Consider the following 22,649-nt stretch of genomic DNA (forward strand, 5'->3'; position numbering starts at 1 on the left):
CGCTGTCACCACAAAATGCAGCCCCCGCATGTGGGACTGCCGCGGATCCACCTGGAAGAGGGGAATCCGCGCACTTAAATCTAAAGAAACCAAACACGCACGATCTATCTCTAGATTACGACTCTTTATTGAAACTAAATTTACAAACAGGAAACTTAAGACCAGGTAATAAAACTGCTGTCGGTAGGCTTCGTTGGAAATTCCATGGTTGTGAGCATCGGTCCGCCTATTTATGCTTCGTCCAGACGGTGTTAAAACAGGCAAACGTCCTGCCTATGGAATGCTGATATGATGATGATGGACATTAGCGAGATGGGCGGCAGGTAGTGGCCAACAATAACATATCCCTTTAGTTTATTTGGCGCATAGGTAGCAAGCGCCGTTAAACAAAACAAAATCAAATTAAACCTTATGTTGTGAATGGGGGTTTTCCCAGCCAGAAGGCCGATCCTTCAATCAGCTTATTGTAATGCATCTGGGGAATTCATATCACACCGCATATACTTTAAAATACAGGTAGGCAAATCAAGGAAGAGTGGCGCTGCAACTACGGTCCTCGGTGTGAGAGGCGTGAATGCTAGCCACTACACCGGTACCCAAGCAGCACCATTTGTTGCATGAAGGGTTACGCAACTATAGTTGAAACATTCAAGTATGTTAAAAGTTCGCATCAGTTACCTTTATCTAACTGTTACGTGATTGAAAAAGAGCAAGAGGTGGAGCCTATATGCAACCAATTGTTACACAGATGTTTGATGAAACATCATTGCGCGTTATCTATCCATTCGCGACTACGATACTAAAAGAGATTTTAAGCCTATTCACATTTTCATGAAATCCTATGCCGCGTTGTCATAACTTGCGTGAAAACAAAAACAAAAATACTTCCTTCTCTTTATTTCTCGCACAAAAACCAATGCGCGTTTTTTAAATACAAGTATTCGCGACTACGATACTAAAAGAGATTTTAAGCCTGTACGCACTCACACGGAATCCTATGTCGCGTTGTCAAATCTTGCGACTACGATACTAAAAGAGATTTTAAGTCTGTTCACACTCACACGAAACCCTATATGTCGCGTTGTCAAAATTTGCGTGAAAACAAAAACAAAAATAGTTTCTTCTCTTTTTTCCTCGCACAAAAACCAAACAATTATGAGCATCTTCGTAATCGCGAATTATGTTTAGCGGGAACCGGGACACAAATTTCCTCTCTGGTCTCCAAGACGAAAATTATTTACATTAATATCCTTAATGCGAAACCAAACTTTAGTTTTTTGGGCTTATTATGAGCTAATCTTCATGCCATTCAAAATTTATCGTGTAAGATATAATTTTGCTTTGTATTATTTGATGCGCCTCGTGAAAGTTATTAATTTGTTAATTTTCAAGTTTAAAGAATTAAACCAGCCAGATTTAGAATTCGTTTACGATAGAAACATGCGGTGTAAAATCGAACTAGATACTGTAATCAAATAATATTTTAGTAAATGCCATGGATTCCTGATGAATGTTCGTGTAATTATTGTTAAAATAAAAACATTTCTTCGTTGAAAAATATTTTTCCATAAAAATATGGCGGAATATGATGTTACATTGATTGTATTTATTTGGTTACATTTTATATAAAATATGCCGTAATCAACATGATGCAACATCATGTGACATTATTGTTTAGCAATGACATTATAATAACACGATGTTGCGATGAAAATTCATGTTACTAACTATAGACTAATATATTTGTGACAACCAGTATAAGTACTGGATAACCTGAATCCAACGTATTAACCGTTATGTGTGCGACAAAAAAAACACCTTTAGCAGGGCGACAAGGGTACCCGGGTACCCAAAATTGATATTGTTATAACATCAACAATTTTAAACCGATTTCGACGAAATAGGTGTCATTTGATTCGTTTATTTATCTAGTTTTGAATCATTTGGCCATTTGGCCACTAAAAGACATACGGGGCCCGAAAATCCGGAATTCCGACAGAGTGTCCGCTGTGAGGAAGAGAAATGATTGTATTGCAGGAAAATCAGTCATGCGGATATAAAAACTCTAAAAATTCATACAATGTACTATTTCATATAATGAGATGAATCAGGTTGGCCATTCCGGAGTAGGTTCCTGTGGGGTCATGGGTGGCCAGTCCAGGATTGGAGGTAAAACCTAGCAATATGGGTATCAAAGTTCTTGGAATTAGTTCGGTAGGTGATATTTTTTACATTTCGATGTATTTTGATTGGTTATTTCGAAAATGGTTTCTACGGGGTCACAGATGATACCGCAGGATTCAAGATAATGCTTAGCATTATCAGAACCGTTCAAAACGTAGAACCATCCGTTATACATTTGGAACCAATTCCGAAATTATCAATCAGTACTAAACTGACCATTTCAGTTCAAAACATCTAAAAGATCCGCTAAACCAATTCTAATATTGGATTAGGCACCCAACTCGCCATCTGTATCCCTACAGGAACCAAATTCTGGAGTGGCCAATGCGATCTAAAGTCACCAATTTCTATAATTAGATGAAGAAAGGGTACACAGTGTCCAGTTCAAAGCTAATAGGTTTACTGAAAGCTGATATTCTTTCAAAACATGCGGCTTCCCACGTTTTACCGGATGTTGCTCCGGAATTACCGATTCCCGGGAACTACTTGTCATTTGATGGCCAAACGCTTTATCTAATCAAAACTAGATAAATGTACGAATCAAATGCCACCGGTTTCATCCAAATCGGTTCAACATAACTAAAGTTATGAAGATAGCAAATCATGGGTACCCGGGTACCCTTGTCGCCCTCCTACGTAATAAAAAAATTCAAGTGACTCTCATTGCTAAGCCCCTTTATGGATATACACCAAAAAAACCTCAATTACTTAAGATCAACGAGTTTTACGATGTCGCAAAATTTCAATGACGTATGTTTTAAATTGAATGAGTTATAACTATTTTAAAACTGAAAAGGTACCCGGGTACCCTGTCGCACACATAACGGTTAATAACATGAAGCGTGCATAACGATACTGGTGCAATCTATCAGAATCAGATCGACGAGCTTCACTTCAACCTGAGTAACATTTTCGAATCAGTGTTTGGCGATAACTATAAGCGACCTCGTACTAGCAGCACTTCAAGGCCGTCTCTGGCTCAACCGGAAAAGATACCGAAAGTTGACGTTCCGATAAACCATAGTCCTGCTTCAAATGTTATAATCCCTGTGCTTTCAGATGTAGTCGGATCTACTAATTTTGAGTTGCTACCCACACCTCCACCTTCTAGTAATATCCAAGAAACGTTAGACGCCGCTGCACCATCTACTGTTGCTGATAGCGTCACCTGTGCTAACAACGCTGCTGCCGTTGCCGTCCCTCTTGATGCACCTGTTAATTCACTTGCCATTGACCACACATATGCTGGAAACGTACATGTTGGTGCTGTTGCTGCAGTTGCATCCATCGCTACCAGCTGCACCCATACAATTACACCAGCTGCTGCCTATGCAACCACACATATTGCCAATGTTGCCACTGCTTACACCACAATCGCGCCCTCCACCACCGACGATGCCTCCATTACCGTCGCTGCCAATGCTAATTCTACCGATCGGGTTACTATAGTACCTGCTATCCCCGCAAGTTATAATGCCACCGTAGTTGCAAATAGCCGCTGTATGGCCGCTGGCCCATCAACTGCAACTGAAAACACTTATGCTGCAAATTTGACAACTAGTTCAACCTGCGCTGCTACTGCTGCCGTTCCCGCCGCTTCTACGAATCATAAATACGGCTACGCTCCTATTGTTTCTGCTGAATCTTCTGCCATCGCCAATAATGTTATCAACAATACTACCGGTTCCGCTATTATTACTGCTACCACCAATGCGCATGCTGCCTACAACAACGCTCCAACAAATGTCACCTGGATCAGTACTCCAGTTATACCTGAACAGCACCAGAACACATTGCCGTCACTTACACCGCATCGAGCTATAGGTAATAAGGCTAAATTTACTATTCTCTCCAACACAATTATTCGTCCATCAAACGCTAATCCACCTAACAATCTTACGCTCGCGGTTGCTGACTCACCTGCTATCGCTCCCTTTGGTAATGATAAATGGTTCTATTTAACACGTTTTCTGCCACACGAATCTGAACAGAATATTATCAATTACATTTCCCACAAGGCAAGTTGTAACCCTAAAACCATTCGTTGTCACAAACTAGTCAATCAGCAGGCTAACACACGCCCGCTATCATTTGTATCATTTAAATTGAGTGTACCTGAGACAGTAGAAAGGCACATAACCCTTCCGAGTTTTTGGCCAAACGGTGTGTCAATTGCTCCTTTTTTAAATCACAAATCGAATTCCTACAAACGAATGACCGTTCGGCAAGTCCCACGCTCCTCATTGCTTGTGCCTCAGAGTCTAACACAACGCCTTCGCTCCCACCAGACTCCGATAAATTCTCCAAACCGACAGTATTTACAACGGACACAAATACCACTCAAGCCTTTGCAGGCTCGGCCATTCTACCGTGTGCCGGTCCATCAGTTGCTAGACCCCCGGTCGTTCCAAGCAACTTTGGTTTAAGGAATGAACTAATTGTCTATTATCAGAATTTAGGAGGGATTAACACCAGCATTTCCGATTACGCTATTGCTGTTTCTGATACAACATACGATATATGCATTTTTACTGAAACCTGGCTCAATAGCAATACGCTTTCTAATCAGATTTTTGGTGATCAGTACTCCGTCTTCCGTCAAGATCGAACGCCGCAAAATAGTGACAAAAAATCTGGAGGAGGTGTTCTTTTAGCTGCTCGCTCAAAATATCGAACTCGCTTACTGTCACCGCCGAATTGCACCGGCGTGGAGCAATTATGGATTTCGTTTGCCTTGGACAACAATACCCTATACTTTTGCGCCATATATATTCCGCCTGATCGTGCGAATGAATCAGTCCTTATTGGCCAACATCTCAATTCACTCTCGTGGATAACTTCGCAAATGGGAATTAAGGACAAAATCATTGTGATAGGCGACTTTAATCTTAGTGGTATTAATTGGACTGCAACCAGTGATAATTTTCTTTTTGCTGACCCCTCGTTTTCCACTATGAATGCATGCGTTACTGAACTACTGGATGGATATAGTACAGCTAGGCTCGTTCAAATCAATCACGTTCGAAATGAAAATGGTCGCTTGTTGGACCTTTGTTTTGTCAGTTCTGAACTAGTAAATGAGCAAATTTCTGTAAATCGTGTACCCAGTCCACTTGTTAAGCATACCCGTCATCATCCAGCACTCCATGTCTTTTTCCATAAATTAACACCACTCACTTACGAAGACACTGCTGACGATCCAGCTTATAACTATGGCAAAACTGATTTCTTGAAAATGAACGAGTTTCTTTCCAACCTTAACTGGAGCTCAATACTCGACGGCTGTGATGCTGAGTCAGCAGCTCTAAATGTATCCAACATTCTGTTGTACGCTATCGATCAATTTACTCCAAAGAAAATCAAACGACAGTCTACTTTTCCTCCTTGGTCAAATCACACTCTTAAAACTTTAAAAACTGCCAAGAGATCAGCGCTCAAAAAACTTTCAAAGTTTCGTACAACTCAGCTTAAGTATCATTACATATCTTTAAATAACCGTTATAAGCGTTTAAACAAGTTACTGTTTAATTCATATCAAACTCAACTTCAACTGAACCTTCGTAATAATCCAAAAAAATTCTGGCACTACATCAACCAGCTGCGAAATGAAAACGGCTTACCCACTACGATGAATCTTGGAAGTGCTGAAGCAACAACTACTCACGACATATGTGAGCTTTTCCGCAAACAGTTTAGTGCTGTTTTCGCTAGTGAAACTCTCGACGACCAACAAGTCTGGAATGCTGTGCGCAACGTTCCGTGTATGGCAACTGTTGGATCACTTCCAACTTTAACAACTCAAGATGTACTCAATGCGTGCTTGAAACTGAAAAGCTCAACAAATCCTGGTCCAGACGGGATTCCCTCAATCATACTGAAGAATTGTGGTTTGGCTCTTTGTACTCCACTGGTCCGCACTTTCAACATATCTCTGCTTTCGGGTAGTTTCCCTACCGCATGGAAAACTTCATATGTCTTTCCAGTCTACAAAAAAGGTCCAAAACAAATCGTTTCAAACTATCGTGGAATAGCATCACTCTGTGCCATTGCAAAGCTTTTCGAGCTGGTTGTTCTGAAATTCCTTACTTACAATTTCTCTAGCTACATTGATAAAAGTCAGCACGGTTTCGTATCCAAACGGTCAACCTGTACTAACCTGATTTCCTACACATCCTTCATTGCTCGCTCAATGCAAAACCATCTTCAGGTCGACGCAATCTATACGGATTTATCAGCAGCTTTCGACAAAATAAATCATCAGATCGCCGTCTCGAAACTTCAGAGGCTTGGATTAAGTGGCAATATCCTTAACTGGTTTGAATCATATCTTACCGGTAGGACTATGTCCGTTAAAATTGGAAATACTATTTCTCTACCTTTTTCTGTCACATCTGGTGTGCCACAAGGAAGTCATCTAGGTCCTTACATTTTTCTGCTGTACCTTAATGACATTCATCTTAGCCTTAAATGCATGAAATTATCGTATGCCGATGATTTCAAACTCTTCTCCATAATTAAGAATATCTCGGACACCCAATTTTTACAATCGCAGTTGGAGATCTTTGCTGATTGGTGCAATATCAACAGAATGGTGTTAAATGCTTCAAAGTGCTCTTGCATCTCCTTTACACGCAAACGTATCATTTGATTATAAAATCTCGGACATTGTTCTTACGCGGGAAAACGTTGTAAAAGACTTAGGAGTTTTATTAGATTCCAAATTGACATTTAAGGATCACATAGCTTTAATCTGTTCTAAAGCTTCTAAAAATCTTGGTTTCTTATTCAGAGTCACTAAACAGTTTACGAGCATTCCATGTTTAAAAATTTTGTACTGTTCTTTAGTGCGATCTGTACTAGAATACGCTTCAAATGTATGGGCACCGTACTATCAAAATAGCATTCAACGGATTGAGGCCATTCAACGTAAATTTGTGCGTTTCGCCCTACGACTTCTACCTTGGAATGATCCTCTAAATCTTCCAAGTTATGAAGATCGGTGTAACCTTATTAGTCTTGATACCTTGGTACTACGGCGTGAGGTTGCCAAGGCTACCTTTATCTCCGATATCCTAACATCATGTATTGACTGCCCCGACATTCTACAACTGCTGAACATAAACATCCGCCGTAGAACTCTTCGATCCCATGCTTTTCTCTACCTGCCTGTCTCACGTACCAACTACGGTAGAAACGAGCCTCTCAGTAGCATGTGTCGTGTTTTTAATCAATGTTACAATGTGTTCGATTTTAATTTATCTCGTACCGTTTTAAAAGAAAAAAATCGTCGTGCCTTGAAATAAATGTAACTATTGTTAATCATGTTATAAGTAAATTATTACTCCTAAGCTCAAACTTTTGTACAATTAGTATTTAATGCAATGTATTCCTAGTTTTAAGTGTTAAAAAAGCTATGTATCATTTGGTGGAAACTGTTGATACAAAAAGATAGGAGGTTTTGTGCCTACTGGAGAAGGAATGTCAAAGCTGTTCCACTCCAGAGGGCTTTTCCCTTCTCAAATAAACAAATAAACAAATGAAGTTGCTTATTGGTTGCGTGTTTCAATACTGTAACCGGTGAAGTTTTTTGCAATTTAAGGGGGCATAGTACTTTTTACACCATATTTTTTGCCTTATTTCAAATATTTTTTTCTCGATAACGCGAAAAGCGAATCAATTCGGGTTTATTGCTTGCTAAACATTGCACTTTATACTAATATTTGCAGTTTTGTTTGCATATGTGAACCTCTTCCCCTCTCCCCTACGGCTCCTTGAACATGATCATTCGAAAAAAACATGATTTGCGGTACCATGGATTGGCGCTGGGGGGCTTATCCGAATTGAAAAATTCCAAAACGACATGAAAGAATATTAAATTATCTCGTGTTTGACCCATCCTTTTTTTAAAATTCGAACGCATAACAAAATGTTGGACATTCAAACATAAAAGTAAGGTTTTTAGCCGAAAAAATTGACTTTAAACATTTCTAAAAAATACAAAAATTGTAATATCGAAAAAAGGATGGGTCAAACACTAGATAATTTTGTTAGCTTTGAAACAAAAAAAGAATCATGAGAATTGCTTCAGCCGTTCTTGAGATATTTATGGTACCGATTTTCAAAACCTGGTTTCGAGAAAAACGACGTTGAAGTTTTTATTCGCTGTGTAATCGCTCCAGACATGCGAGATACAAATAGCTGTAACTTTGTCAATTTTTGGAATTCATCGAAATGACTTGAAACACATATGGTCAAAATGTTAATCTTTCGAAATAATCAATAAAAAAAATTTCGATTTTTTTAAATTGAAAAAGTACTATGCCCCCTTAAACAAGACTTAATAGCAACATGGAAGATGTTGCAAGTGCTGCTTGGGTATTGACCCTCACGAAAATAAGGTTATTGCCTTATGCTAAAAATAGTGATAAAAATACAAGACAATATTTTACATACAAAAATGAGTGAAAATACAAATCGTGATAGAATTATTTGTCTTCTTATTTCTCCGGATGAAACTTATAGCTTTCTTTGAAACGGAAAAATGTAATTAGAAAAATCTTTCTGAGAACGCTTTATTACTATTGAAGACGAAACGTGAAACGAGTGATTCTGCAGAAGGAGAAGAAGAAGAAGAAGAAAAAGAAGATGGAGATAAAGAAGATTAAGGAAACTAATAAGAGGAAAAGTTTTGATTTTTGATTAATATTCACTTATATAGATTTTGTGTTGATTATTAAAGCTCATACTTGCTTTGTATTGTTTTATATAATGTTTTATCTTATAAAAATCCATCTGCAATAGTTTTCCAAATGACCCTCATTCTTATACGTCATTATACTTAAAAAATACTTAAAAATACTTGAAAATTCTCCCTAATACCCTCCCATAATCATGTGTGTGAGCAACGAGCCTAGTATGCACTGCCTGTAGAGCTCGAAAACAAACTTCGAAAATAGAGTTTATTCGCTGTTTATTTCGATGAAAATACCGTTACCGCAAATTTGACTGCCCGCTGCCTCAGCGTACGTGTTATCGAGTGTGATTGCATCGTAATTTGGAAGAATTTCGTAGTGAAACATTTTCGTTCGGCATCGCTAGTGCTTATTGTGATCTGATACTTTGTTTGGCAATCCACACATACCGATATTCAGAAGCTTTAATTGTTCTCCACACTCGCTCAACGATGTCCAAGGTAGTGAGAACACCCCCTGGAGCTGAGCATGTCAAAACACCTGCTACCAAAAGATCTCGGGTTGAAAACGAAACCAATGCACTTTCTCTCGATTCTGCTGTACAAATGCTGATGAATCAGTTTGCCGAAACCAAGGGAATGATCGATGAACTAAGAAGTGATATGCACAGGAAAATCGATGCTGTTAAATCGGAGCTGGATGGTAAACTTGATGCTGTATCGCAAGATATACACTCGCTTAGAGAGCAATGCAGCACCAAGTTTAATACGTACGATGGCGCTGTGAACACGTTAAATGAGAGAATAGACAGAATTTCGGCAGCAGTTGACAATTTGGAAAACCGAAATGATTTGATCATTAGTGGTATACCGTACATGAGCGGCGAGGATTTATGCGCTTATTTTAAAGCGATATGCAAGCAACTCGGTTTCAGTGAATCTGCTACTCCACAAGTCGACGTGAGACGCATGCAATCAAGAACAAAACAGGATGGGATGGAGAGCTTGGTTGTTCTTCAGTTTGCGTTGAGGAATGAACGTGATCATTTCTACGGTGCCTATCTACGTAGACGGAACCTACAGTTAAACCACATAGGAATGAATTCATCGCGTCGAATATATGTGAATGAAAATCTGACTGTGGCTGCTCGTAAGGTGAAGACTGCTGCGTTGCGCTTGAAAAAGGCTGGCAAGATTTCTTCGGTGTTCAGTAGACTGGGGATTGTGTACATCAAAACAACAGCGGACGGTCCAAATGTAGCCGTACACTCCGAAGAACAACTGCACGTTTACTCGTAAACAAATTCTTTAAAATTCTTTTACTCTGTTTTTGAAGTTTGTTAATTATTTGTAATGGTAGTCTATTTAAAATGAATATTTATAGTATGACGCAGAATGTAAAGTTTTATATATTGATCCCATCGCAGCCCTCTAAAAAATGCTTCTTGTCTCTCAATGGCCCAACCTAGAGTTAGTAATCACATCACTACAACAGCGAATATTCCAGGAGCGGTAATGAATGCCGTTCTGCTTTCTGGATCATTGAATATTGTTCACGGCAATGCTCAGAGTCTTTGTGCACGCAGATTCAATAAGTTTGAGGAAGTTAAGCTTGCACTGCAAAGTTCCAAAATTGGGATTGCCTGCTTCACGGAAACTTGGCTGACTGAAAGGAAAAGTGACACCTGTATATCTGTTCCGGGATATTCTATGTTTCGCAACGATCGCAGTTACAGACGTGGAGGGGGTATAATCGTGTACTTTCGCTCTTATTTACACTGCACCAAATTGTTTTCTACTGAACTCACATGTGATGCGGAAGATAAAACGGAATGTTTGGCCCTTGATGTTAAAGTGAACAACGGAAAGATATTACTGATAGTGATTTACAACCCGCCTGAGAATGATTGCTCTCGATTCATCGCTGATAAGTTGTGTATGTTTTCAGACTCTTACGAGAATGTTGTTTTAATTGGTGATCTTAATACTGATCTGTTGCGGTCGAGCAGAAGGCAGGAAAATCTAACATCGGTATTTCAATCATTTTCTATGACAAGTACAGGCGAAGAACCTACTTTTTTCCACGACTCTGGCTGCTCGCAGCTGGACTTGCTTGTCACGAACGACTGCTCGAAAATTCTTCGTTTCAGCCAGGTTGGCTTCTCCGGGCTTTCACAGCACGATTTGATATTTGCTTCCTTGGACTTCGTGGTTACCAGAGAAGAGCAGAAAATCACTTTCAGAGACTATGTGAACTTTGACGCGCAAGCCGTGTCCAATGCAGTTCTGTCGGTTCCATGGAATGAATTTTACGTTTTGACAGAAGTTAACCAGCTAGCAAGTTTTTTCACTCACCAGATGAAAACGATTCACGACGAGTATATACCGCTTCGAGAAGCAAAGGCTAACAAAAGATCTAATCCTTGGTTCAACGCTGATGTACGACGTTCTATCTTGGAACGGGAGCTAGCATATAAAGAATGGCAACAATCTCCTTCATACTTGAAACATGCAAAACACCAGCACTTCAAAACACTGAGAAATCGTACCAATTTATTAATCCGGCGAGCAAAAGAAGCTTACTTCGAGCGATTTTTGGGCGATTATGGGAATATTGGAAACTTGTGGAAACGGGTGAAAAGCCTAGGTGTCTGTCGCAAAGTGTCATCAGCCGAGTGCAATTTTGATCCTGACGAAGTGAATAATACTTTTTTGTCTAACTGTACACCTGTACAGCACCTGTACCAGCAAGCAACCGTTGGTGCATCTCCGGCGGAAGCATTTCGGTTCAAACATATTGAAACATGGGAAGTAATTAATGCTGTCTGGGACAGTACGTCAAATGCTGTTGGGTCTGATGGTATTCCAATAAAATTCATCAAGATTCTTCTTCCGCTGGTCGTCGAGCAGATCTGTTTCCTGTTTAACAGAGTTATTGAAACTGCAACCTACCCTGATGTCTGGAAGCAAATAACCGTGCTGCCGCTTCGGAAAAAATCGCACCTGAATTCGCTAACTAATCTTCGACCAATTTCTATCCTGTGCGCTCTTTCTAAAGTTTTCGAGAAAATTATTGGACAACAAATTTCTGCTTTTCTCAAGGATAATAAATTATTATCCGAGCATCAGGCTGGATTTCAAAAAGGACAAAGTGTGAAAACTGCGGTTTTAAAGGTCACAGACGACATTGGCCGCAAACTGGACAAGAAATGCGTAGGATTACTGCTGCTACTGGACTTCTCAAAAGCATTTGACACGGTTTCCCATTTTACACTGTGTAAGAAGTTAATTACCCAGTTCGCATTTTCTGCCGAGGCTGTAAGCCTTATTGCATCATATCTTTCGAAACGTATGCAAACTGTATCATGTGCGGGTCGATTCTCACGATGTGCTGAAGTTTGTTCCGGAATTCCACAAGGATCTGTGCTTGGCCCTATGCTGTTCTGCTGTTATATCAACGACCTTCCTAATGTGCTCAAGTACTGCTCCATCCAAATGTATGCCGATGACGTTCAGCTGTACGTTCTCCGAAATGGTGTTCCTGCAGCAGAAATTGTTAGTATTGTTAACGATGATTTGTGCCGTATATCTGCGTGGTCTAGAAAAAACGACTTGCATATAAATAACTCCAAGAGTAGCGCGCTGTGGATGAGATATCATAGAAATAATCGTTTGAATTCATCGGAAATACCTCCGGTAATCATCGATGGCCAACCGATCCAATTTGCTGCTAGTGCGATGAACTTAGGGTATCTCTTTCGTGAAGATCTTTCCTGGGATAGCATGATTAATCAGCAATGTGGTAAGATTTATGCTGCTCTGCGAACATTGCGTTGCACCACTGCTGCAGCACCGACTGCTACCAAGATGAAATTATTCAAGGCGCTAATCTTGCCGCATCTACTTTTCGGTGATGTAGTGCATGTAAAACCAAGCGCCGCTGCCATGAATAAACTGCACGTGGCATTGAACAGTTGTGTACGATATGTATACGGCTTGAATCGCTACTCTTCCGTCACCCATCTTCAGCGAAACCTCCTCGGATGTCCTTTGGACCGGCTCTTCATTCATCGTTCGTGTCTGTTTTTACACAAGCTCATCATCTCGCAATATCCTGCACCGCTTTACCAGAAGTTAAGTTTTCTTCGAGGACAACGGCATCAAAATTTAGTAGTTCCTGCGCACACTACCTCTGGTTACTCTAACTCGCTGTTTGTATTTGGTGTGGTTAAATGGAATATTCTTCCTAGATCAGTAAAGCAAATACCGTCAGAAGCATTTTTTAAGAGGGGCTCTCTAGATTATTGGAACCGACATTAGTTTATTACAAACAAATACAAATTAGTTTATTAGTATTAGATATAATAATAGAAAACTGTACAATACTGATATAGTAAGATCGGAGATAGTAGATTTAAAAAAGGCTTGCCTTACGCTATCGGACAATAAAAGAATTGAATTGAATTGAATACAAAAAATATACGTTCTAATGCAAAATAAGCCTGAAATTTGGGCTCAGCACCCCAAAATTACATAGGAACCACATATTATCCTTGATTTAAAGAGATTTTTTTGCTTGGCCAGCATTTGTATGGAGTCGCCCCACTGTACACCGGTCCGCCATACCTGAGTATGTACTGGACCACGTTGGCTAGCTCCAGTATGATCCAGGACGTATGATGCGCTAGCTCCAGTTTCCTGGATCGCATCCAACCTTCAGCAATGCTTATAGAGTGGGCGGCCATCAACTCAACCTCTCTGATAGATTCACCGTAGACTTCCAAGGTGATGTCGTCCGCAAAGCCGACTATCACCTCTCCTACCGGAAACTAGCTTCAACACCTCGTCATACATGACGTTCCACAACACCGGACCCAGTATGGAACCTTGCGGAACCCCTGCGGTGATTGGAACGCACTTCTGAAACTCCTCTATGTTGTAGGATAGCACACGATTCTGGAAATAATTTTTCAGAATCCTGTACAGCGACACCGGCACTTGGACGTTCCGAAGCGAATTGGCTATGGAGTCCCAGCTAGCGCTATTAAACGCATTTCTCACGTCGGGCATACCGCGATCACCGCATTCTCTTCGAATCGCTTCCACAAATACTTCGGGATCGAAGTATGATGTCTTCACTCCACGGGTGGTTGGAGTGTCGGCTCTTCTCACCGCCTGCCGCCTCGTTATCTGACCGACACCATAGTGGACCGTCTGATGGTCACTGTGAGTGTAGCCATTGTCTACCCTCCAGTCTCCTATCAGACCAGGACTGCCGAATGTCACGTCGATGATAGACTCTGCACCGTTCCTACTGAAGGTATCAGGTATCAGGTATCAGCATCTTTGGCTCGAGCAGCACGTTCCTCACAATCATGTGAAAGATTTGTGCCTTGCCCATCTTGCCCGTGTCATCATTTACCTGATGAGGACGGGAAGGAAAACAGGAAGAATAGGAAGGGGTGGATGAGGAATTTGGACTAACACAAACATATATATACCGAGAGATTTTTGTACCCCCGAGGGGATACTGCAATCTTTGGTAGTTAACTTATCAAAAGTACACCCCCGGGGGGGTATATTCATGATAAATAAGAGCTTATAGCTCAATACCGCTTTCGGTAAGGAACATCAAAATGTCTCGTAATTTTAGTTTCCTAAAATCCGATTCATTTAAGATGTAGGATCCAAAGATCCTATGACGCAATTGTGCTACTGCAGGACAGTTGCAAATTACGTGATATGGTGTACCGTAGTCGGATTCACATAAATTACAATGAAACGATTCAGCTCGCTGAATCGTAGCCATATGATAATTTAGTCTGCAGTGACCAATCAGTGATCTGACAAGAATACTGCAATTTACCTTTGAGTGTTGCAAAAGAAATTTCGCAACCTTCTCACAAGGCTTAACAATGAAACTTTTCGTTTGACGACAAGTTTCAAGATTTTCCCAATAACGTACATGTTCAGATGAAAACCAAGATCGAATCTTTTGTTTTATCCAACATGCCGCAATTGGTAAAGCAGGTTCCAGTCCGAAAACCGACTTTTCTGCTCCAGATCTTGCTAGTTCATCAGCCCATTCATTTCCGGTTATACCAGAATGGCCAGGAACCCAAACCAGATGAACGGCATTTAGAATGCTTAGTTCTTCTAATTGGGTGTGGCAGGCGATGACTGTTTTAGATTTAGAATTAGCCGCACAAAGGGCTTTAATAGCGGCTTGACTGTCAGAAGACAGAAGTAGATAATCTTGCCTATCAGTTCTTTCTGAAGTGCAAACTGAGCTCCGCACATAATTGCAAAGATTTCAGCTTGAAAACGGTGCAGTAACTACCCAACGAATAGGATTCCTCCAATTCCAGCTCACGGCAGAATTCCAGATCTTGGTAGTTCATCAGCCCATTCATTTCCGGTTATACCAGAATGGCCAGGAACCCAAACCAGGTGAACACACTTAATCGGTTCGGTAAAATTTTACCGAAATCTAAACAGCAGAACGTTCGGTAAAATTTATTATTGCACCAAACATTATTAATGATCTGTAAACGTCGATTGGCACCATAGAAATTTTTACCGAACGTTCAGCTGTTTAGATTTCGGTAAAATTTTACCGAATTCGGTGCTTTTTGTTAAGTGTGAACGGCATTTAGAATGCTTAGTTCTTCTAATTGGGTGTGGCAGGCGATGACTGTTTTAGATTTAGAATTAGCCGCACAAAGGGCTTTAATAGCGGCTTGACTGTCAGAACAGAAGTAGATAATCTTACCTATCAGTTCTTTCTGAAGTGCAAACTGAGCTCCGCACATAATTGCAAAGATTTCAGCTTGAAAAACGGTGCAGTAACTACCCAACGAATAGGATTCCTCCAATTCCAGCTCACGGCAGTAAACACCAGCACCCGCGCGACCTTCGTACAAGGAACCATCGGTATAGCAGACCACATAGTCGGAAATTCTCTCTAGGAGGAAAGTCCTATACGGGAAAGTACGCATGAGCGTTACATCGCTAGGAGCAAGGGCAAACTTGTCCTCATCAACAATTTGCGACAATCGAGTATGACCAGTGGAACCGTCCACAGACTGCCAAAGGCCAATCGCGTGTAGTCGATAGGCACATATTAGTGCCTCTTGCTTCAGGTGGAAGTGTAGAGGTTTAATATTGAAAATAGCTTCTAGGGCGGCAGTAGGAGTTGTAGTAAATGCACCAGACATTGCCATTAAACACATCCTTTGAAGATGGTTTAGCTTTGTCTGGACAGTCACAACTTCCCCTCTCTGCCACCATACAAGACAACCATACGCCAGTATTGGTCTGACAACGACCGTGTATAACCAGTGTATGTATTTGGGTTTAAGCCCCCAAGAGTTGCCAATTGCTCGTCCACATTGCCCAAAGGCCATGCACGCTTTTGACGTAGGACTACGTCTTACGGCAAGTTTTGAGATAGGGTGTCATTCCAAAAAATCGAAAAATGCGAGCGTCACGAAAAATGAAAGGTTTTGAGCGCTAATAGCTCAGCGGTTTTCCGATCGATTTTCAATATTCTTACATCAATCGACCGGAAAATCTTCTAAGAATTGACCCAAATGAAGAAAAGTATGGATTCTTGATGTTGAACTATTGAAAAATTGAAAATAATAAACCTATGTTTTACCAGAATTCTTGCTTGGTGATTGGTTGGAAGATTCTTTACGATGATCTAAACCTATACCAATTTGATACCTGTGCTTGGGAAGTAAGCCAAAACAAGTGACCAAGTTTCCTTATTTCAACAAGATTTCTTAACACCGTGGTTCAACCTAGACCATTTTGATGTCCTTGTTTGGGAAGTACGCCAGAGAGAGTAACAAAGCCCCCTCGTGCCAACAGATTTCTTACGAACGCGATTAAACCTAGTCCAATTTGATGTCTGTGTTAGGGAAGTGTGCCAGAAAAAATGACACAAGTTCATTGTCCCAACAGATTGCAAATTCTTTACTGCGAGACGATTAAACCTCGGCGAACTTGATATCTGTGTTGGAAAAATGTGCTACAGCTGTACTGTTCGGTTATAATACGGCTCTGTATGAATACGAAAGCTTGCCGTTTCATTAGAAGTGTAGTGAAAAGATGTGCTGTTGATAAAATAGGATTGAATTGGTAACGTCGTGGCAACGTGGGAAACCATGGATAATAAAAACAATCTTTAATTTCAGTAAGGTAGCAGGAAAGCAATAGTTTGTGTTCTTGATTTTGTTAAATTGTTTTCAAATGTACAATCTTTTGAGAATTGAACGTATGCAATGTTACTACTTTGATAAATGTTACATACAACGCATGTAGCATGTATATATGTTGCATATAGCATGTATACATGAAGAATCGAATGATTACAAGCATGAATACATGCTACTATCACTACAAAGACACTTACGTAGTCCTGCGTCACTTATATATGCGGTCGTGTCTTGTACACAACCCCTCTGATTTTTTTAATTCGGAAATCAATATTTGTGGACCAGTCAAGCTTGGAGTTGAGAATCAACCCCACGTACTTTACTTTGTTCACAACATCAACATCCGAATCGTAAAAGCGCAGAGCGCGAGCTCCATTGGTATTTCTACGTTTTGAAAATAAGACGATAGGGTAAAGAACTAGTTTTAAGCAGTCTAAGCGGGTCACTGATTGTTTTACCTTATTACAAGCGATGGGTTGACTAAGTGGGGGATATCAGCATACCAATCTTCTTGCTATCTTTAGTTCTTCAAGCTGTTACCATTGGAAGACACTATTGTTGAGCTAAACTTTTGATTTTTCGCTTTAAAAGTTGGAGCGGTGGAACTAATTTTGAACACACCGAACCCATTTTCACCCGCAGGGTGCTGTTTTCAGCAATCCTGAAATCTGAATTTTTTTACGTCCCGTTAAAAAATCCCTCGAACTTTTCCCCCTATTCAGTAAGTTCGCGTTCCTATCCGCGACCTACTAATCGGCATCTGATGCGTAATCGGCATAGCGTATCGGCATATGCGTAAAATGCCATCTGTCTAAATTGTTTATCGGGGCATACACTCACCGCACCGTTCGGCAAACGGTATTCGTCGTCTCTTTTATTCTCTGGTGTTCTTATGGGAAACTGCGAGTTTGACGTCTCACTCGCTGTTCATAAGGATGGTGGGAGAACAAAAGAGGCAAACATAGAAGTGCACACGATCTAACTTTAGAACAGTGTTGTCAAAGCAAATAACATTGAAACACATCGTTGCTTCATTAAATCACTGAGAAAATCTTCGAAAATTATTGAAAAAGCTGTCTTTTGTGTTGTTTTTAATAAAGAAAAATTAATTATGAACATACATTTCTCTTGAAAGTATTGAACCACGTTTTCACCATAGGAGGTTTCAGGTAATTTAAAACTTAAAATTCTTATTTCCAGAACCGAAACAGTGTCTTGGCAACACGATAGTTCATCAGTTGTGCTGCAGCTGCTGCTACTGGTGAACAGGTTTCATCAATTCAGAATTTGTTTTCAGTTTTGTTAGAAAATAATAAAACTTTCGGCTAGTGACAAAGCCTTAGATAATAGAAAAAAAGAGACTGAATAATATGGTATGTGACAATTGAGTGCTTGACTTTCAGAGTGGTTGTAATCAGTGCTGAAAATTTGATGAATTCGTTAGTAGCGAGGTGGCGATTGCTGAAGAGCAGCTGAAAAATGTACGTTTTTGGACAACAATTTTTAATTCATCATATTTCTTGTCGGAAACCCAGTAAATTGTGTTTGTGTGAACCAAATGTATGGTTAAGTGATTTGTGAAAATGATCCTATCAAAAGATTTTGAAAATATGAATAAAAAAGTGCATTTTCGGATCATGTATGTTCAACTGATTAAAATAGGTAACACTGCCTAACTCGTTCCTTACCCTACATGTTTTGCTCGGATTTACCGAAAGTGCAGTTTCATGGCACCACATTTCCACGACGCGTAGTGCCTGCTGCATTAAGTCAAATAATGTGCGTATGCACTTTCCAATTACTAGGATGAGATAGTCATCCGCAAAACCATATGACGGATAGCATAGACCATTGAGTTTCCTCAATAGGCCGTCCGCCACAAGGTTCCATAAAAGAGGCGAGAGAACGCCACCTTGCGGACATCCACAAACACTTTGCTTCCAAATGCTTGCTAGCCGTAAGGACGAAAAAAGCAATTGGTTACTAAGCATTTGTTCTATCCACTTTATGATTATTGAAGGCACAATATGATATCGAGCAGCCTCCAAAATGGAAGCGAAATATACGTTATCAAACGCGCCTTCAATATCCAAAAAAGTTCCTAAGCAAGATTCCTTTTGTGAAAAAGCAACCTCAATTTTATCCACCACATCATGTAATAAAGTGGTTGTAGACTTGCCACTTTGATAAGCATGCTGTGCTGAATGAAGAGGAACTTCTACTAAGCTTGTTTCGCGGATGTGGTGATCAACAATCCGCTCAAGTGATTTAAGCAAGAAAGACGTTAGACTGATTGGTCTAAAACTTTTTGCTTGCTCGTATGTCGCGCGTTCACCTTTAGGAATAAACTTAATGGTTATTTCACGCCATTGAGTTGGGATGTACCCAATAGCAATACTACAGACAAACATCCTTCTCAGAATGTGTTTGAAGTACTTGAATCCTTTTTGCAGTAGAATAGGGTATATTCCATCTGTTCCAGGAGATTTGTATGGAAAGAAGCTGTTCACGTCCCACTCATTCGCTTCAGCTGTGACAAGTCTCCGAGCAAAAGCCCATGAGTCTAAGCCACCTAAAACGATTTCTGGATCGTTTCGAACTTCAGGTTCCACACAGCCCGGAAAGTGACTATAAAAGAGACATTCCAGGATTTCATTGTCATTCGAACAGTATTCACCGTTCGAACTTCGAATGTTATTAACCTGATAATCTTTCGATTTTGACAGTATTTTATTAAGTCGACTTGCCTCGCCGAAACTGGAAACGTTGCTACAGAACCTGTGCCAGCTCGTGCGTGCTGAAGATCGTAGAGCCTTTGCATAGGCTTTCCGGGCCTGCTTGAAAGGCTCCACGCCATCCCTCCGACGTCTATTCCAGGCTCTCCTGCATCGTTTCTTTAGTTCCGCGAGATGAGAGTTCCACCACGGTGTTCCTCTAGTCGTTTTAATAGTTTTTAGCGGGCAAGCTACTTCAAAAGCTTCCGCAATAAAAGATGTTGACATCTACAGCCACATCCAAGTCGATCGATGACTCAATCGTCGGTTCGAATCCTTGAAATTTCATCGCCAGTTCCTCCTCAAAGAGTTCCCAGTCAGAAAATCTCGGATTGCGAAATGTTGCAGCGTTCAAGGAGACACCCAAATGATCAAAATATATAAAGCAATGATCAGATATTGGTGTCTCATTTGAAACATGCCATTGTGCCAACTCATGACTGATCCTGTTAGAGCAGAGTGTTATATCTAACACTTCCTCTCTACCAGCTCGTATGAAAGTTGGACAATTGCCAATGTTGAGTATTCCAAGGTTGGTACTACTCAAATATTCCATCAAATTAGTGCCTCTCAGATTGATATCCGAGCTGCCCCAAATGATGTGATGGGCATTGGCATCACTGCCTGTAATGAGCGGAAGCCCATTAGATTGGCAGTATCTCACCACATTTCTGAAATCGTCGCTGGGAGACGGTTCATCGTGTGGTAAGTATGCAGAACAGTAGACATAGCGCCTATGGACATCATCCACGACGAGTTCTACTGTGACTGCACAAATATCTCGAGTAGTCAACTCAGAGATAAGGCATGCACTAATTGACCTATGCAACAATATGCATGCCCTGGGCATCAAACGAGGATTTGTCATACCAGTTTTGCTGAAAACAGCTAAGTTCTGGTTTCCAATATCCGTCGAATGAAAGTACCCCTTGCGAAAATATGGCTCCTGAACCAATGCGATGGTGACAGAGCCATTAAAAAGTTTTTCGCATAAATTTTGCTGCCCGTTTGTGTTGAAGATTTATTTGTGCGACTCTAACTATTTGACTAGTGGAGTATATGCACAAACAATCTGCAACACAGATCAGACAGCAAATTGTAAGCGAAGCCAATTAAGTTGGCCAGAACGCACTTGGCGTAAAACCCATAAGGGAAATTGGGCAGGACTACTATGCTGTTCCCACAAAACGCAAGGGACAACAAAGATCGACCGTACCAGAGCCCCGCATGGCACAGTAGGGACAAGATGCCCAAAGCACTCCGTTCGCGATTGGCATGTTTTCACCCCTCCAGCCATTCAGTCATCGGCACGGAGATAGACCTTGACTTAGGGGCACCTGATTTGCCGACTCCCGGCAGGATCAGGTCCCGTGGCTCAATTTTTACCCAAACGTACAATTCGGCACCAACCGCCAAAGGGCGTAAGTGCAGATTGTGTAAAACAGACCGATTAAGAGTCTTTCTCTCTCTGTGCTAAGCCAGCTGAGAAAATAACTCTCTCCCGGTGTGCTCACACCCCGCAGCCGCGCCCACCGAAAATCCTGCGCCGAACTGCATGATTAGGTAGCTGGAAACCACACGGCGAGTGTTCCACCTTCTCTGTCTGCATACGACAACCAAAGTTACGTACCACCAGGTGCGCAACTTTGACTACCGTACCCCAGCCGGCACCTCGTGGAGGTAGAGATAGGAGTTAGAAAACAGAGGTGATATATTTGCACATGTTCACTCATTTGCCAGCCCAAAGCGGACCGTCTGATGGTCACGGTGAGTGTAGCCATTGTCTACCCTCCAGTCTCCTATCAAACCAGGACTGCCGAATGTCACGTCGATGATAGACTCTGCACCGTTCCTACTGAAGGTACTTGTGTTGCCGACGTTGGCCAGATCTACGTTTAGCTTTGCCAGAGCTTCAAGCAGAATCCGGCCCCGATGGTTCGTGTGACGACTTTCCAACTCTACCGCCCAAGCGTAAAAGTCTCCCACCACAACCAACGGCCTTACACCAGTCAGCACAACCGATACTCGGACTATTATCCACGTAAACTGCTCGATAGACCAATTCGGTGGAGCATAACAGCTGGACTAGAACACTCCACCCACTTTGGCAATCGCACTTTGGCAATCGCAAATTCCTCGTCTGCAGTTGACACAACCTCCTGAACCGGGAACCTGCTTGTCGTCCATATAGCCGCCGTCCCAGACCTATCCGAGACCCAGTTATCGTTTCCGGCAGGGATGTGGTATGGATCCGAGATGATTGCAATGTCCGTCAGCGACTCAGTAACTGCTTGGTACAACAGCTGCTAGGCCGCGTAGCAGTAATTCAAGTTCAGTTCCGTACCTGCACTACGCCCGTGATTGGGTGGTGGCCTATCAATTCTCGAATGTACAGGTTGAGAATCAAGGGCCGATTCTTCAATATAAGCATCACCAACGTGCACAGCCCTCACCTCAGAAGCACTGATGACGAGAAGGATGAATTCTACGCGCAGTTGGAGAGTGAATTCGACCGCTGCCCAAAACATGATATCAAGATCGTCATCGGAGATTTCATTGCTCAGGTCGGCCAGAAGGAGGAATACAAACCGGTGATTGGAAGGTTCAGTGCACACCAACGGACCAATGAAATGGGCCTAAGACTTATCGACTTGGCCGCCTCCAAGAATATGGCCGTATGTAGTACCTTTTTCCAGCACAGAATCCACCATCCACAAGTACACCTGGAGGTCGCCAAATCAGACAGCATCACAGATCGACCACGTTTTGATCGGCAGT

This window comes from Sabethes cyaneus, chromosome 2 (genome assembly GCF_943734655.1).
Source record: "Sabethes cyaneus chromosome 2, idSabCyanKW18_F2, whole genome shotgun sequence".
NCBI lineage: Eukaryota > Metazoa > Arthropoda > Insecta > Diptera > Culicidae > Sabethes > Sabethes cyaneus.